Source organism: Prionailurus bengalensis, chromosome D3 (assembly GCF_016509475.1).
Source record: "Prionailurus bengalensis isolate Pbe53 chromosome D3, Fcat_Pben_1.1_paternal_pri, whole genome shotgun sequence".
Classification (NCBI taxonomy): domain Eukaryota; kingdom Metazoa; phylum Chordata; class Mammalia; order Carnivora; family Felidae; genus Prionailurus; species Prionailurus bengalensis.
Window position 1 is genome coordinate 17,278,449 of NC_057356.1, and position 16,452 is coordinate 17,294,900.

The 16,452-nt window shown below is 55.8% G+C and overlaps 1 protein-coding gene across 2 annotated transcripts in view; it reads left to right on the top strand.

Moving 5' to 3' along the window:
* Nucleotides 1–572: 572 nt before the first annotated feature.
* The window catches only part of WSCD2 (WSC domain containing 2), a 115,837-nt gene continuing 99,957 nt past the window's right edge, over nt 573–16,452 (top strand). The window contains exon 1 of one of the 2 annotated variants that reach the window (XM_043557799.1): nt 573–972. The gene's annotated coding sequence lies outside the window, so the exon portion shown is untranslated. Of the gene's footprint in view, nt 973–2,861; nt 2,971–16,452 lie in introns of those variants that run through there. The other variant, XM_043557800.1, reaches the window with a different exon arrangement.

Consider the following 16,452-nt stretch of genomic DNA (forward strand, 5'->3'; position numbering starts at 1 on the left):
GACCCAACTGCCCTTTGTGGCAGTTGCTATTTGCAAGGTAACCTGCGAAGCCTCCTGAACGCAGCAGCAGCAGCAGCAGGAGCAAACCCTCTGCCAGCTATTCGGCGCTTCCTCAATGCCAGCAGCTTGGCCCTTCGCCTCATCGGCTCCGTTAATTCTCCAAACCACCCCGGAAGCGGGTCTGCGAGCCCATTTTACAGGCGGGCAGACCGAGGCCGGGAGGCCTGGCGGCCGCGGGAACACCGGGTGGCACGCAAGGAGTTAAGCGGCGGCGGTGCTGTGGCTCCGCGCGAGGAGCGCGCCCGGTCGAGGCGCGCTGCTGGCGGCGGCGGCGGCGGCGGCGGCGGTGGTGGCGGCGGCGGCGCGGGGAGCTCGGGCCGGAGACGGGAAGTCCGGGCGGCGAGCGAGGCAGCGCGCGAGGCGGCGAGCGGGAGGCGAGGCGGCCGGAGCCCCGCGCCCAGCCGCCGCCCGCGCCCGGCGCGCCCCGGGCTCGCCCTCCCCGGGCCGGGTGCCCGCGCGGGGCCTCGTCGCGGCGCGGGGCGCCCGCAGTGCCGCCCGCCCGCCCGGGCGCCAGGCTCGCGGGAGCCCGGCTTCCACTTCGCGCCGCCGCCCGCCCGCCTCCCCGGCTCGCCGGCTGGCGTCGCCACCGCCTCCTCGTCCCCCGGCCGCCGCTGTCGCCGCTGCTGCAATCCAGGACGCACACTCTTCCACTTTCCCGCTGGCGGCGCGCAGGACGCCCCTCGCGCCGGCCCCGGAGAGCTAGCCCCCCCGCCCCCCGGGGCCCCGGCCGGAGCGGGCTCGGCGGCCAGCGAGGAAATCCGGACTCGGCTTTCCCTGATGCCACTGCAGCAGCTGGCAGCCGGGAAGGCGCCCACGGAGCGGGCGCGCCGAGCGGGACGCGCGAGCCGCGGAGGGAGACCCCGGCGCCTGCTGGGCTCCGCTGGCAGAGTTTGCAAGTGGCCGCGACCCCAGGTAAGGGCTGAGGCGGCCCGACCGGGCGGGAGGGCTCCGGAGGGGAGCGGGGCGCCGAGCTGATGCGAAACGATTCCTGCTGCCCCCAAGACCGGGCTTCCAGGTCCTGCCGCTTCCCCGCAGGCTGGGGGCTCGGCGCCCGGAGTCAGGTGTGTAGGGAAAAGCCGAGCGAGTGGTGACAACCCAGCGTTGGTAAATGACAAACTTTCTCTCTGGCAGAGGGTGGGACATTCCGGCTCATCCGGGCGGCCTTCCTGCGGGCATCCCAATGGGTCCCCAAAGGCAGGCAGGCAGGCACTCGAGGCTTCTCAGGCTCAGCTGGGCCACGGGGAAGGCGGTGGGCCCCTTTAATTTAATTCACGAATTACCCCCCTTTCTCGGCCAGTTCAGAGTTCCGAGGGAGAAGGAGCTGGTCATGTTTCCAGTTTGGCTTTACGAGGTGCTCGTTGCGGTGATGCTGGGGTGCATGCGGTTTCCTGGCGTCTGGAGCCGGCATCCAGCGCTGCCCAGGGGACGGGCTTTGTGTGAGTGCTTTGCAGGCTTGCTTCTGTCCATTCCTGCCCTGTGTGTGTCAGGAGGCGAGGAGAGGACTGGGGACGGGGGACCCACGCAGTCAGAATCCCACGGCCCCAAGTGTCATCCCAGGAAGGAACTCATCTCCTTGGCGGACACACTAGGAGAGGTGGGGATCACCTCCCATTAACTGCAGCTCCTTAGATGAGCAAAAGACTTGGCGGAAGTTACCTGGGCCGCTCAATGAGACCATTCAGAGCCTGGGGAGGGACCAACTTTGTGTGGAAAAGGGGCTGGAATGGACAGCTGGGTAGAGGCTCCTGGCATCGTCGTCTGTGGCTCTGGGGAAGTGGGTAGTCCCCCCACAATCTAGATCCTTCGAGGCTCTGCCGAGCCCGGCACATAGCTCATGAGTTCGGCCAGATTATTCTTCCTCCTAACGAGAAGCATGGTCTACAGAGGCCACCTGGTCTCTGAGGATCATTTTGGAGCCACCCCAGTGGTCGCAGCCTTCTAGATGCATCGTGCTTCTTAGCCGGGGCTACAGCCTAGGGCTCGGGTCATCTCGATGGACTGTTTGGTCGGTAAGGCAGGTGGTAGAAGTGCTTCTGACTGTGACCTGAAGGGTGGAAATAGTTCGCTGGGCCTCTGCCTCCGGGGAATGGCATCGCTGTGCAATTCTGGGACTGTTCTTGAGGTAGGGGTCTCAGGACCTTCTGTTCTTGCTTAGGATTCTGACCTGGGACCCTGCTAGGAGCTGCCTCCCTGGGCTGCGGAGACCTGAGGTCAGAGGCTGGTGCTCGCTGGCCCAGGGCAGCCTCGTCTGTGGGTCAGAAGACGGAGCTGTCAGGCTGCAGTCAGTTTGCTGTGTGACTTTGGGCAAATCGCTAGACTTCCCTGGGCTCCGGTTGCCACCTCTGCAAGATGGAGAGATTTCACGTGTCCTCGGAGGTCCTAGTGCAGACACTCTTCGGCCCTGAGCGCTCGTCAGGGATGAGGTTTTCAAAACCCCGTAACGTAGTTCGGTGTGTAAGAGGCGTCTGAGTGCGTCCAGTCGCTTCGCCCTCCGAACCTCGGCCGTCTGTACGGCGGGGAGTTCCCTGTTCCTGTTAGGAAGGGTGTGGGTGGGGGACCGACATGGTGCGTGGAAAGTGCTTACTGTAGAGTCTGGTGAGGACTGGGGCTCCACGGACACGGGCAGGCAGCAGCAGGGCTGTCTGTTTTCAGGTCTCGTGTGTGAGCACGCGGGTGCCCTTTTCCCCAGGGGAGGCTGTCCCTGTCCCACCTGAGCGGCAGGTGATGGCGACTGGGGGGGGGGGCAGGGCCCTTGTTCTCTCCAATCAGCTGACACCTGCAATCCCCACCCCCTTACTGCTTCCTCATAAGAGCTCCGCTGGGCCAGCAGCTCCTAGAGGGGAGCTGGGGGAGGTCTGGGAGGGATGCCTGCACCCAGCTGCTGCGTCGCCATGACGACAGAAGGTGGAGGTAAGCTGTCTCCATGGCTTCAACTTTGCGGCTGTGTAGGGACCCGGGGCCAGGAAGTTCAGGGGGTCTGGATGTCAGGCACCCGGTCTGCTGAGGCTGTTGGAACAGGCGAAGCTGCTGTTCCCTACAGGAACAGCTGCGCCAGGGAAGGTGCTGTGTGTGCGTGGGGGGGGGGGGGGAGGGTGGGGGATAAGGGAGAAGGGTTTCTGAGATTGCGGAGAAAGGCAGTAGGTTGGTCAGTCTTCTTTCTCTCTGAGTTGGTTCTGAGGCTTGGGACATCTGTGTCCTTCCCCACGCTAGGGCTCCCCTGGGTCCATGCTGAGCCCGCTGGTGGGGAAGGCAGACCTCACCTCGGCCGCCCCGGAGTGAGTTCGTGGGCGTGCGGTAGGGACTCGGGCAGAGGCAGTTCTGCGGGGAGCTCGCTCAGTCCGTGGCCTTGACTTTTAGGACTCTAATGAGCACTTTGTTTTCTTGGCAGAGTAGGACGTGGGTGTGTGTGTGTCGATGCCGTGTGTGAGCGCGTGTGTAAACGAGTGCGTTCTCACGCAGGTTTGTGCACATGGGCTCACGGGAGTCTGACTTACGTAGAAATCTTACGTGTGTGTGCGCACGTGAATAGTGTCAGGCTGGGTGTGTACTTGTGAGATTGCGTGTCCGTGGATTTACGAGTGTGTGTGTGTGTGTGTGTGCACGTGCCTGCGAGGGAACGGGTGCCTGCGTGAGTCAGAGCAGGCGTGGGTGTGTGTGCACACTTGGGAGCGTGCAGCCGTTGGGTGTATGCGCGTTGGACGTGTGTCTGTGACCGGGCAGGTGCCCGGCCGCTCGGCTGCACACGCGGGTCTGGCGGGTCTGTGTGGCGATGCGTGTGTCGGAGAGGCCAGGCGGGTCTGCCTGGGTGCGACGTGCTTTAGCAGCTGTGCGAGCTGCCTGCACCTGTGTGTGGGGGCGTTTGTGAGCGCCTGCACGCGTGTGCAAGGATGTGGTGTGGACTTGTGGTACGCGCCTAGAGCCTGCACGTCTTCCAGCGTGCCTTTGTGTCTGTGCACGTGTGTATACAGCGTTGCACACTTGCCTGACTCTGTACGTGTGTGGACCTGGTTGTTGGGGTGCAACCTCTGTGAGCTCGTCTGTGTCTGTTTCTGTGGGTGTCTGCCTGTGTGTGTGGCAGGGTAAACTTTTTGTGCATCCCCGTGTGTATATGCGTGTATCTCTGAGGGCGTGTGCGCCTGTGTGTGGCATTGCACGCTCGATTGTATCTCTGCGTGTACGTGTGTGTTTCTGAGGGTCGGTACTGGTGTATTTGTTGCAGCGTCCATTTGAGCGTGTGTCCGTGTGCAGGTGTCTCTGAACATGTGTTTGGGGGTTGCGGTGTACCTTTTGCACACATCTGCTGTGTATGAGTGAGTTTCTGAGTGTGTGTGTGCCTGGGGTGTATTTTCCTGTCTGTGGGGGTGGTAGGATTTCTGCGTGTATAGTGTGTGTGTGTGTGTGTGTGTGTTCTGAGCATGTGCATCTCTGTAGGTATGTCTGAGTGTCCACAAGGGTGTGTGGGGGGGTGTAAGCACTACCAAGAGCTTCTCAACAGAAGATGTCTCTGAACCTTTGAAACTGCCCTTTGTGGGAGCCTGGGGGCTCAGTCGGTTGAGCGTCCGACTTCGGCTCAGGTCGTGATCTCACGGTCCGTGGGTTCGAGCCCTGCGTCGGGCTCTGGGCCGATAGCTCGGAGCCTGGAGCCCGCTTCCGATTCTGTGTGTCTCTCTCTCTCTGCCCCTCCCCTGCTCACGCTCTGTCTCTCAAAAAGAAATAAAACAGTAAAAAAACAATAAAACCACTCTTCGCCCTGCCCCCCCCCCCCCCCAGGTTGGGACTGTGTTGTGCTGTGCACCCACCAGGTGTTGCTTCAGTGATCTGTGCCAGCTCCGAGCAGGTTGTCGTGACGTTATGTGTGCAGTTTTTCAAGTGCCTCTGCTCTGAAGTCCCTGTACCGCCCCCCCCCCACCCCGCCCCGGCACCTCGGGTCTCTCTCACCCAAAGCCCGCGCTCAGGACGGTTGCTGAAAAACTCACAGATGTTAAGAGCGCAGGTATAATTTTAGGCAGCAGGTCTGAAAATAGGCAGCCTAGGATGCACTGAACGTCTCGACAGCAGTGTTTCTAATTAGGAGCAACTTGTTTTCCTTAAATAAACAAATCAAGTGAGGAAAGAAATTGCCTGAGATTAATGGCTCCCCGGAGCAGGTCCAGATGTTGGGAAGATGGCGATGGGGTCCCCGAGGACTGTAAGTGTTGAGCGCTTGGGGTCTCTTCCAGATTTTGACCACATGCTGATAGGCAGGGGCCGGACAGGAAGCCGGTGAGGAGGGCAGGGCCGGCGTCGGGCCCCCTTTCCGAGCTTTGGCTGGTGTTTGGTTATTGGGGTATAGAAGCATCACTGGCCTGTACCCCTGCCCTCAGCTGTGAGGCTCTGCCATTTTTCTCCCTCAGGGTGCTCCTTCACTTTGGGTTTGGCCACGTGACTGACTTTGGTCATTAGCGGGAGGTGGATGTGACTGTGGGTCCGTTCCAAGCTTAGGTCTCGAGGTCCGTTCCAAACGCCTTGTGCGTTTCTGCCGTGGCTAAGGGAAGAGCTCCCCCAAGGCTGCTGGTGCCCCTCAGCCTGGCCCCAGGATGAACACAAGTCTGACCACCCTGAGCCCAAACCTCAATAAAGAGCCTAGCTCAGCCAAGCTCCTTCCTGCTGGCCACAAGCAGGTTAGCGAGGTCAATGTTCTTTATTGCGCGTTCCTGGGGTTTTATGGTTGTTTGTTACGCACCGTTGCTGTGGTTGTAGCTAACCGATGCAGTTACCAGCAGTCTGTATTTCCTCCTCTTTCGCTGCGTCATGAATACCTGTACTTCTGACCGTGGATATCCCCCTTCCTACCTTGCTTTCCGCTCATCTCCACCTCAGCGGTGATAAGGATGATGATGCATGATGTTTTGGGAAGTGCTGACCAGACATCATGCCCCAATGCCCTGGGAGGTAGTTTTCTGTTATTGTCTTCTCCTGTAATCTAGCACAGATTGCCCCATCTCACAGCCCAGAAGAGGCATCCCGGGAATTTGCACCCAGATCCCTGATGTCATAGACCATTTTTTCAAAAATCTTTAATGCGTATTTATTTATTTTGAGACGGAGTGAGAGCTCAAGCAGGGGAGGGGCAGAGACACAGGGAAAGAGAGAGTCCTAAGCAGGCTCTGTGCTGTCATTGCAGGGCCCGATGCCGGGCTTGATCTTGTGAACCATGAGGTCATGACCGGAGCTGACATTCAGGGCAGATCGCTTAAGTGACCAAGCCAAGCAGGCTCCCCCAGAGACACGTGTTTGAAGACGATGATGTCATAGTGCCTCCCCAGTGCCCGCAGGCGTTTTCGTCAGGACTGACGGCATAGCATACATTTGGCCTTTTCCGTTTAACGCACCTGGAGGCTGGATAGGCAGGAATGAATCGTGTCATCGAAGTGGGAAGGGTCTGTCTAGATCGAGGAATGATTTGTTCATTCATTCATTCATTCATTCATTCATTCCCACATTCATTCACTCAGCATCAGTGATTGCTGATAATCCGTATTGGCTCAGAATCTTACAACTGTCCTGTTCTGTGCTGGGCACAGAAGATACAGAGGTGAGAGACCCCAGTTCTGTCCTCAGGCGCCTACAGTTTGGAGAGGAGGAAGGAGGCAGAAGAGACTGGAATCCAGCCTAGTCTTGACCTCTTCCTGGGAGCAGCTTTAGCCCTCCCATCTGGCTGTTGAAAAATCAAAGGTCGTCATGTTGACTAAGTCCTTCACACTGTGCTTGGCGCGTGGAAAACCCCTATAAACGGTATCTTTTCTTCCTCATGTTCTTTCTCCTCCTCTTCTTTTTTATGGAGGAGACAGTTGAATGTCATAGCCAGAGCAATGCCGAGGTAGCCGAAACCAGGGGTCACGGGTAATAACCGTCTTTGTCTGAAACTGTGAGGTATTTCAGGAGGCGGGATTTAGTGCCCAAACCAGAAGAATCCCATGCAAACCAGGAAAAGCTACTTACCTTAGTCCTAGAGGAGGCGTTGGACCCCACTTGGAACGATTTAGAACAGAGCTTGGTAAACACAGGCCAACTCCAATCCACCGACTGCTTTTATAAATAAAGTTTTATTGGGGCACAGGTGAGCCATTCATTAATACATTGTCTATAACTGCCGAGTTGAGTAGTTGTGACAGAGTCCATATGGCTTGCACAGCCTGAGATATTTAGTATCAGATCCTTACAGGAAAAAAAATTGCCGACCTCCGAGCGAAAAAGCCCAGCCAGGGTCCTGGGCGTCAGCCAGGAGTGGGGAGGCAAGAAGTCAGTGCACTTGGCTGAATCACTGTGGATCAGGTGGTACATGGGGCTTGCCTCCAGGGGCTCAGGAAGAGGGTAGCAACCCCAGAGGTTTATGGCTTGGAGAATTCTTAGATGGGGAGATGTAGACCCAGAGAAGGGAAGACACTCCAGGGCCATCCAGCCAGTGGGAAGCAGGTGACTAGGGTCTTAATACCTGGCGACTGGAGTATAGCTGGGTGCTCTTCTCACCTCCAACTCCAACAGATGCATCCTGGAGTCCTAGGCGGCAGGAGGGCCCGGCCCCGTGTGCTTCTCACGTCCAGGTGTTCAAGTTTCTAGCACAGCTCCCAGGTATATTGTTAAGGTTGCTGATTCCTTTAAATTCTCTGTGTAGCCTCGCGAGTGCAGGTGACGAGAAGGGCCTCCGGATGGGAAGTGAAGGATCTGGGTGCCCACTCTGCCACCCTTTAACTTTGTGGCCTTGAGCAAGTCTCTTCCCCTTTCTGGGCCTCGGTTTTTCCATCTGGAGAATGGGAGAGGAATGATAACGTAATTGCTAAGGACTTTACCAGTAAGGCCTTTGATGGTCCCATTTTCTTTCTTGTAGGCGGCATAGCCCCAGAGTCTTAAGATCTGTGCCTCTGCTCCAGGGTTGTCCCGCAGGATCCTGTTCTGCGGACCCTCCTGAGGATGAGAATAATGATGGTGATGCTAATGGGAATCATCCTCCTGGCCTCCGTTTGTAGGGTGAATCAGAGCTTCACTGCTGTTCTCTGACTGAGTCCTTGTGACAGTCAGTCCTGTGAGTTAAAGGACCCCTGTCTCTTCAGGTGAGAACACGGAGGCTCAGAGAGGTTCGTTCGCTTAGCAGGGTCACACAGCCAGTAAGGGGCAGAGCTGGGGTTTGAGCCCAGGTCTGACTGACCCCAAAACCTGTGTGCCCGGCCTCTCCTGTGTCCCCCCTCTGCTGTGTGGCCACTGGCTTTCCCAGGTGGAGGCGATGAGCTATTTCAGGAACCCCTCAGAGGCAGGCTGCTTTCTCTTCCCTGTGATTTATTAACGTGGGCGTGTCACGAGCCAGACCGGGCCCCGTTCTCACAGGCCTGATGATGGCCAGCGCAGGTCTGTGGGCAAGGCTGCGGTCTGGGTGGGAGTGAGTGACCGTGCATGGCCAGAGGGTCACCCCCCCCCCCAGGACACTGAAGGGCAGGTGACTCACATGGGCCTGAGGTGCTAGGACTGTGTGCATTGGCAGATTCACAGCCCCTGGACCTCCAGGAAGCTGGGGCCACACGACGTTTGCCATGATGAACCATGTAGTTTCTGGAGATGGCAGACCATTCGTGTTTCTCCTTCTCTTAGATTGTCCCAAAGGTGAGCCCTACTGTGCCGGGATGGCCCTGATGTCTCCCTGCGCAAGGTGTCCATTGACGAGCGAATGGCCTGGGTTCTTTGTCGTTTGTTTGAATGCCCATCCTGTGGGACAGAGAGAAAATCCAGAACCTCTGGAACCATCGGACTTGCTTTCATTCTCAAAAAGCTTTTAAGCATAACACCGTAATGACTGCGGCCGTATTTCCTGGAAACTCTGCTATATAAAAAAATAGAACAAGAAAGGCATCCCATTCAATTGCCACAGTGTCTGTATCAGGAAAGAGCCAGCATTTCTCGCTCAGAGACTATTTACTCATACTTTGCACACCATTCTGATGAGCTCGGTGACCTGATTTCCCAGACTTGTAGCCTCTAGAGGGAGCAGATTGGACACGTGTGGGTGGGTAGAGAAAACATGGTGACCGCAGCCAGGAGTGACAGCTGGCAGCCTGAGAACAAGGTACAGATGAAGAGATTATAAAAATGAGCATGAAGGGGCGCCAGGGTGGCTCGGTCGGTTAAGCATCCGACTTGGGCTCAGGTCATGATCTCGCCGTTTGTGAGATCGAGCCTCGCGTCAGGCTCGCTGCTGTCAGCCCAGGGTCTGGAACCCGCTTGGAATCCTCTGTCCCCTTCTGTCCTCTTCTCTCCCGCTCAGTGTCACACCGTGTGCCCTATCGGAGAACAGCAAAGGTGCTGGCTTCTGCGATGGCGTTAAGGACCAGTGAGCCCCATTCGGTTGGCAGAGCGAAGGGTGAAGCATCATTCATTGTATAAAATACTTCAGTCCCCGTGGTTAACTGATAACATGTTTCTGTGTGCGATGCTTCAGGTGTCTGAAAATTCTCTGAGACGGAACACTTCGTTTCTTACGGTGTTGAGTGAGTGACATCTTCCCGTACCTAGGAGAGTATCTGGCACATGGTGGGAGCTCAGGAAATAAACAGTCTTTGAAACACCCAGGCAAATCTGGGTGTTCCCGTGCCGGTCTCTTCACAACAGCCAGTGAGCGGTTCCATCTCTGGCCTCAGTGTTCTCATCTGTAAAAGGGGGGGGGGGTGGTGTGCAGCTGCAAACGGGCTAACGCTGCTGCTGCAAAACCAGAACACCTCTGTCTGTGCTCGGCGTGCGACTTGGGACGTTTGCTTCCGTCGCGTGTATCTCATTTGGGAGCCAGCCGCCTGCAGAAAGCAGGCTGGCGGGGGCACTACGAGGCGGGGTTCTGGCTGTCCGCTGGTTCGCGTGCAGAAAGGCCCTCCAGCACAAGACACTGGGATGGAGTTGGGTGATGAGCCAGCCTAGTCGATGCCACGGCCCCAGAGAACGACAGCAGCACCTTCTACACCCGTGTCCAGTGGCCTGCCTCACTCCGGTCTGATTTTGGAGCAGGGACCAAGACCTTGGTCTGCATGGTTGAACAGGCTTGCGTTCCGTTCTCAGCTCTGCCAGTTACCTGCTGGGCGATCTTTGGCAAGTTGCTTGAGCGCACCGTGCCTCCGTCTCCCCATCTTTGAAATGGGAACGATCCTGCCAGCTGGGATGCGTTGTTACGGGGATTCGGCGAGATCACGCCCGGTGGCCAATAAGTACACGGTGTGATCATCTAAGCCAGAAAGACAAGTCGTTTGCTCACGTGGGCGTAGCTTAGGTGTCTCCTGGCATTAAAGTATCCCTGGGCCTCTGTTCAGGACCCGTAGGGGAAAGGAGGCTGCCATTGGCTGCATCTTCCTGAGACCAGCTGGGGCATCGCCTGGAAGTTTTTCTCTTTGAACTTGAGCATCCTCTTCCATTCGAAAGCACATTTGGGCATCCGTTCATTTATGCGGCGTTCCTTTATTGGGTGCCTACCTCATACGAGAGCTTCCCGGTTCCGTGCTAGGCCCTGGAAGGTGACTCCAGCTGGCAAACCATCCAACAAGAACGAATCTAGCAAGGCACAGGCTAGAGGGGCAGAACCGGGACTCAAACGCGGATCCAACCCTAGAGCCCCTAGTCTTTCTCAGCCTGGTCTCCTGCCTCGGGCGCCATGCACACCCAAAGGCGGACGTGTGGGCAGATTTTGAGACAAGCTGGGAGAACATGGGTCAGGGCCGTGGACGTGGGAAAGGGCAGTCCTGGTGTTGAGAGAATCCGTGGCATGCCGACCCCCGGCGGGGTTCACCCGTTTGTTTGCTCTACAAGTCTTTATTTGAGCACTTGCTGTATGCAAGCCCTGCGAAGACAGTGGAGACAAAAACAAGACGCTGTCCTGCATGTGGTTACAAGTCAAAGTAACTGTCAGGAGGCAAGGTGCCTGACACCGGCAAGGCACAGATGAGGGCCTTTGAAAGGAAGGCTGCCTTGAGAAAGAGAAAAATGGGCTGGGATCCGAAGGCTGAGCAGGATTAACCAGGCGAAGGATGGGAAGACAGAGGAAGCGGCATGTGCAAAGGTCCTGGGGTAGGAAGGAGACTGGCGTGAACCAGGGACACGGACGCCGGGGCTTTTAGGGTGGGGAGGAGCTGGTACACGATGAAAGTGGACAATTCTCAGGGTCTTGTGGACTGCGTATGTGTTTTGTCCTTTATCCTTGTAGCAGTGGAGAGCCTTGTAAAGATTTGAAGCGCAGAGTGTGAAATGATTGCATTAAATCCTGGTCAGAGCCGCAAGAAAAACCCCGCACCCCCATGTGAGGTGGGAGCCCGTTGAAATCCCAACAAAGAGGGAGCCGAGCGGACGGCCGTGATTTCAGGATTTCAGCCTCGTTATGCAAAACACACAGCCTTCTAAGGGAGAGGTGAGCTTCGGAAAAAAGAGTCAACAAATTAGTTTTTTAATCTGCTTTAAGTTGCAGAAATGCCCCGTCTTCCTTCCATTGTCACCTGATGGCCTGTAGGCTATTTTAACTTTTATTAGAGAATTTGTTTTTTTTTTTTTTTTTTAATTAAAGGAGTTTTTTCTTTTTGAAAACCAGATCCCAGCCCTGTCTCGATAAGAGAGAATTAAAAATGGCACTGGGGAAATGCCACGGAAAGCTTTGATTTTCCTCCTTATGGCATCTGAACTGATTTAAATAATAATTATATATTTCATCATGCTGCCACCGCCCCTCCCTTCCTGGCCTTCCCAACACACCACAGTTTCCCAGCAGCTCCGCGCATACACTGTCCCTAAAATCCTTAACTCGGGGCTCCGAGCGCCGCGGGGACAGCCGTAAGAGACCCGTGAGATTTCTGACCTAAGTGCTTTAGGTTTAGGGCAAAATCTTGCTCAAATTCATTGTTAGCAGTTCACAGCTGTGTGGCCTTGGGTAATTTACGTCAACCCCCTTAGCCTGCAATTGGTCACTCATGTAAAATGGAAATGACCTTAGTGTTTATACTTACCAGGATTCTTTTGGTCGTAAGAGACAGAAGATTCAACTGAAACGTCACTACATTCTTATCCTGAGGCACGCAAGGGAACATCTGGGCTCGTGTAACTAGCAGGTTAGCTTCAGGTGTGGCTGGGTCCAGGGGCTCAACTGTGTCACAGCTCTCTCGCTTGCTCTCTCTCTCTCTCTCTCTCTCTCTCTCTCTCTTCCTCCTCCCTCCCTCCCTCCCTCCCTCCCTCACGGTTTTTTGGTTCTCCTTTTCTCTGTGTGCGCTTCCTACCGAGGCAGGCTCTGGCTGTCTTCTGGGCACAAATGCCCATCAGTGTCTCCATGTTTACATGGTGCCAGCTGCAAGCCCAGTTCCAGCAAGTGCTGGAACTGAGCCCTGGGGCCTCCTGGGGCCAGTCACCATGGCCAAAGAAACAGAGACATGTAAGTTGGCCCCAATCTAAGTCACGTGACCCCTGGAGCCTTGTGGGGGTGGGGCGGATACTCTTGGCTGCTTCCTAAGCCACAAAGACCAACAGGGGGAGAGGGATGGGTCCCCGAAGGGAAATCGGGACCCGGGGAACCGAAGAAGGGGAAGTGAATGCTGGGCAGACTAAAATGACTTCTTGGTAGGCCGTCTGCTTGTCACCAGTTGCTGGGACGCTGAAATGAGTTCAAGCACGCGAGGTCCTCGCTATGTGCTGACTCGCGTTAGTATTGCCATGGCGATGATTGCCACCGGCACGGGATTCTAGAAGCTGTGGGGTGGGGGCGGGGGGGGGTGCTCTGCAAGTAGTTAGGGTGATGGGGACACCCCTGCCCAGGAGACTCGGCCTGGACGTCCCCTTGACTGCTGCGAGCCTTGGACCTGTCCCTTCCCTTCCAGCTCTGAAAGCCACTGTCCATAACAGGTTCCTCTCTTGTGTCACTTGACCAGCCAAAAGCTGTGATGGCTCAGGGGAGGTGGGGAGGGGTCGCATATGCAGACCCCTTCAAGGGCGGGGGGTCCCATGGGAAGGAGACAGAGCAGAGGGACAGTAGTGAAGCAGAGACCAGCTGCCTCGTCCTCAGAGGCTCTTGCTTCTAGTCCCAGCCCACTGTCGCAGGGGAGTGCGGAGCCCTGGGTGGCCACCTGTTCTCCACTGTTTTTTCCAAGAGAATTCCAACGTTTGTGTTTGTTTAAGTTTGTTTACTTTTTGAGAGAGAGAGAGAGAGCAGAGGAGGGGCAGAGAGAGAGGGAGAGAGAGAATCCCAAGCAGGCTCCACACTGTCAGCGCAGAGCCCGATGTGGGGCTTGAACCCATGAACCGTGAGGTCATGACCCGAGCCAAAATCAAGAGTCGGATGCTTAACCGACTGAGCCACCCAGGCGCCCAGAGGATTCCGAGGCTTTACGCAAGATTCACCCAGTTGTAAATGTTGGCCACCAAATTCAGATGTTTCTATTTTATTTTATTTTTTGTTTTTTTTTTAAACATAATTTTCACGTTTATTAGTATATGCAAACAAAGAAGTTTCCTGCCCCCCCCCCCCCCCCCCCCCCCCGCCATCCCTCCTCACACTAAGAAAGCAGCAGAGGGGCGCTTGGGTGGCTCAGTCGGCTAAGCATCCGACTTTGGCTCAGGTCATGATCTTGCAGTTCGTGAGTTCAAGCCCTGTGTCTGACTCTGTGCTGACAGCTCAGAGCCTGGAGTCTGCTTTGGATTCTGTGTCTCCCCCGCTTGTGCTCTGTCTCTCAAAAATATATAAACATTTAAAAAAATTTAAAAAAAAGCACACTGTCCTAGATTTTAAAATGCTACTTGTGAAGTTATTAGAAACATACAAGTTTTTAGTCAAATTCATGGTCCCTTCATATAGTAGGAAATACTGATTGTAACACACAGGACAGACCAAACAAGCATGTCCGTGGGTGTATTTGGACCAGTGCTGTAAAGTCAGGTGTCCCCAGCGAAGGGGACACGGAGCCTGTCCTGCCTGAACCGTAGAGAGCTTGTGTTGTGGATGACCTCAGAAGACACACCCGGCTCAGTGTTCTGGAAACCGGGGTCATGCACGTTCAGCATCCTCTTGGATGGTCACAGGGGGACCTTTACACTGTGAGCTGCACCGTTTGTAACAGGCTCTGTGGATGGAATTCTGTGAGAACAGCCGCTTAGACGCGCGGTTCATTTTGCTGCCCGAGATTATTAGCGTTCTCTCTGATTTCCTGCTTCACACTGTTGAGTTCCTGGTATCAACCTTCCCCTGCAGAGGCTGAGAAGGTAATTCAACCGCCGTCCCTCCAGGTGAGGGAGGATTCAATCCTGGCTCCCACTGTCTGCTGTGTGACTGAGGGCAGGTCACTTTGCCTCTCTGAGTCTCTGTGTGCTCTTCGGTGACGGGGATCCTCGGAGCTCCTGCCTCCTGAGGAGGGGTCAGGCGCAGAGTAGGTACTCGGCAAAGCTCAGCTTCTCCTGGGAGCTGGTTCTGCTCCTTCTGCATTAGTTTGCATATACTAATAAACATACTGCATATACTACATACCAGGCCCTTTCCCAGCACAGACGCCCTTTTCTGCTCACAGCAGCCTGAGGCTTGCGGCTTTACCGTCACGATCACCTTTTGTACGGGTGTGGAAACTGAGGCTCTGAGCAGTGAGAGGATTCGCCGAGGTCACAGAGTGAGGGCACGCAGAGCTGAATTTGAACTCCAGCCTGTGTGCATCCAGAGGTCGTGGCTTTTCGGAGAGGGGGTCTACCTCCTTAGGGAATCAGTTGGGCATATACACCAAACCGATGGGTGTAAGGACCCCTTAGCTGCGGAGTCTAGACCCAGCTCTGCTGCTAACGTGCTGTGTCACCTCAGGAAAATTTCTTCACCTCCCTGGCCCTCTTTTCCCTCGCTCCTGAAAAGACCTCGTTCCCTTCCGCCACCTCGGGGCCTTTGCACACGCTGTGTCATCTGGCCGGCATGCTTCCCTCCCCATCGCCACCCTTCTTCACCTGGTTAATTGCAGCTCCTGCTTTGCGTCTTGGCTGAAGCATTGCTTCTGAGAATTCCTCTGGGGCTCCCTTAGACCGGGTCAGATCTCCCCTGCCATGAGCTCTCCAAACTCTGGATCAGTCCTTCAGGGTCTGTGATTCTAGCGCTGAGTGACGATTTAAACTGCCCCGTGTTGCCTCTACCGGACTGTCTGCTCTGGGTGAGGGTCACAACACCCCCGAGCCCCCCTGCTGGGCTCACACTCCAAACCTGCCGCACGGTGCAGCAAAAGGGTGTGGTTATTCCCTGAAATTTAAAAGGAGGGCTGAGGGCGCCTGGGCGGCTCAGCCAGTTAAGCATCCGACGCTTGGTTTCGGCTCAGGTCACGATCTCACCGTCTGGGAGTTCGAGCCCCGCATCGGGCTCTGTGCGGACAGCGTGGAGCCTGCTTGGGATTCTCTCTCTGTCCCTCTGCCCCTCCTCTCCTCGCGCGCTCTCTCTCAAAATAAGTAAAACTTAAAAAAAAATAAACAAAAGGGGGGCCGAGGACCCTCATACACCGCCGGCAGGAGCGTGAATTAGCTCGGCCGCTTTGGAAGACCACTTGGCAGTGTTTGCCGAAGTGGCGTGAGACCGCCTCTAATCTTCTTTTCCGCTTTGGGATGATAGACTCCACAAAAATCAGGGTGTATGTATATATCCTCTACTTCCTGGTGAATCTGTCACGATAGGTATGTGAGGATATGCGTATGCTCATATAATAACACCATTAGAGTGAAAAAGCCGAAATGTAGCCAGATGTCCTTTACGGTAAAAGAGCCACGTGAGGGGAAGTTCCGTCGCACCGTGGAATAACACACGGCAGTAAAAAGGAACACGGTCCGGCTACCTGCCACGAAAGGGTGGATCACAGAAGAGCAATGCCAGGCGAACAAGACGCTCCCGGATGATCCCATAGTATACGATTCTCATTACAACAGGCTTGAAATAGAAGCCCGACTTTAGTGTTTGAGGGGTGCCTGCAACACCGAGTTTAAGCCATTCCACCTGGCCAGAGGACACGATTAGCCCCTTTTTTCAGAACGTGATAAGGTTGGAGGGTTGATTGGCCCAGAAAAAGTAAAAAAAAAGAAAACATGAAAGAAGGAGAAAAATAAAACCCGAGAAGCGTTTTCGAGTTTCTGGTTCTGTAGGCTACCAAAAGAGGGAGATACGCTGTCCTGGATGGAGGGGTCAGATAACAGGGCTGGGACGGGATAAGAATCAGGCCGTGGGGCCCCGAGGTGGGGCAGCTGAGTGCTGCCCAGGGTGGGCTGGCCTAGAGGTCCAGAAGAATTAGGTCTTGGGACTTGCTGTCCTGGCTGTTTGCCCACGGCCTTGACCTCCCTTTCTGTGCAGACAGGAGGGTGGGCCTGGATCCTGATCTTGAATCTGGGCCCTGGCCGGAGAGCAGG